This window comes from Pteropus alecto, unplaced genomic scaffold (assembly GCF_000325575.1).
Source record: "Pteropus alecto unplaced genomic scaffold, ASM32557v1 scaffold50, whole genome shotgun sequence".
NCBI lineage: Eukaryota > Metazoa > Chordata > Mammalia > Chiroptera > Pteropodidae > Pteropus > Pteropus alecto.
Genome location: NW_006431918.1, coordinates 9,134,903 through 9,136,874, shown reverse-complemented (window position 1 = coordinate 9,136,874; position 1,972 = coordinate 9,134,903). Strand labels below are relative to the sequence as shown.

At 32.6% G+C, this 1,972-nt stretch overlaps 1 pseudogene; it reads left to right on the top strand.

Moving 5' to 3' along the window:
• Positions 1-1,049: 1,049 nt before the first annotated feature.
• LOC112475204 lies at positions 1,050-1,168 on the top strand (annotated as a pseudogene).
• The last annotated feature ends 804 nt before the right edge of the window (positions 1,169-1,972 follow it).

Sequence of the window (1,972 nt, the reverse complement as noted above, 5' to 3'; positions counted from 1 at the left end):
TGAAGAACACTTTTGGTGGGGTCATTAGTACACTGGACACTGCTGAGGGAAGACTCTGATCTTGAGGATACCTCAATAGAAACCTTTAAAAATTAAAAGGAAAGAGAATAAAGACTGAGGAAATAAAATAGAATAGCCAAAGACTGTGAGATTACTACAAAAAGTGTAACATATTTCTAAGGGGAATACCAGAAGGAAAAGAAAAAAGAAAAGAAATATTTGAAATAATAATGAATGAGAATTTCCTCAAATTAATGCCAGACAGAAACCCACAGATTCAGGAAGCTCAAAATTAAAGCAAAGAAAACTATATCTAGGCATATTATTTTCAAATTATGGAAAATCAAAGATAAAAAAAGATTTCTGAAAGGAGTCAAAGAAAAAAACACCTTACCTGTAGAGAAAGAAAGATAAGAATTACATTTAACTTTTCCAAAGAAATCACATAAGCAAGAAGAAAGTGGAGTGAAATATTTACTGGTGAGAGAAAAGACCCATCAACCCAGAATCCTGTACCCTGTGAAGTTATTCTTCAGGAGTAAATGAGAAATAAATACTTTCTCAGACAAACAAAAATTGAAGTAATTTGTTGCCTGTAGACCTAACTTGCAAAAAATATTTAAAGAGGTACTTTAGAGAGGAGAAAAATAACTATATATACATATACATATATCAGAAACTCAGCTCTACATACAGAAAGGAAGATCATCGGAGAAGGTGTAAGTGGGGGTAATATAAAAACTTTTCCTTTCCTTGTTCTTAATTGATCAAGAGGTAACTGTTCAAAGTAATAATAGCAACACTGATTTCAATTATGTATGCTTATGCATATATGTATGTTTATATATAAGTGAAATGAATAAATGACAACAATGATACAGGAGATAGGAGTAATTTTTTTGTTATTATAACATACTTGCACTATCTGTGAAATGGTATAGTTATGGTATGGTTATTTGATAATTTGATTTGGATTAGCTGTAAATAAATGTATATTGCAAAATCAAGGGCAATCACTAAAAAAAAGTTTTAAAAACAGTAAAATTGAAGTCTACGGCCATGCCACCCTGCACATGCCCGATCTCATCTGATCTCAGAAGCTAAGCAGGGTCAGGCCGGGTTAGTACTTGGATGGGAGACCGCCTAGGAAGACGAGGTGCTGTAGGTGAAAAAATAAAAAAAGTATAATTGATTTGCTAAGAAAGGAGAGAAAATGGAATCCTATAAAATGCTCAGTTAATGCCACAAAAGGGAAATAAAAATGGAAGACAAAAAGAAAAAACAAAAGGATAAAGGCAAAAAATATAAAACAGTAGGCGATATGGTAGATATCATTTCAACTATATCAATGATCACTTTGAACATCAATGGTCTCAATGCACCAAACGAAAGACAGAGATGCTAGAGTAGATCAAAAAACTAGATCCAACTCTATGTTGTCTGTAAGAAATCCACTTTAAATATAAAGACACATATAGATTAAAAGTAAATGGAAGGAGAAAGATACACCATGCTAATACTAACCAAAAGAAAGCAGGAGTAGCTATATTAATTTTAGATCATGTAGACTTCAGCATAAGGAAAGTTATCATAAGGAAAGTTATCAGAGATGAAGAAGAACAATACATGATACTAAACAGGTCAATTCTCTAAGAAGATATAATGACTCAACATATAAATTCCTAACAACAGGGCATCACACTACAGGAAGCAAAAACTGATAGAAGTGGAAGCTGAAATAGATTAATCTACTATTATAGTTGGAGACTTCAACATTCTTCTGTCAGAAATGGACCAATCCAGCAGGCAGAAAATCACTAAGCACAGTTAAACTCACAGTACCATTAATCAACTGGCTATAATTCCTATCTGTAGACTACTTCATCCACAATATACATTCTTCTCAAGTTCATATGGAACATTTACCAAGCAAGACCACATTTGGGGCCATAAAACACACCATTATAAATTT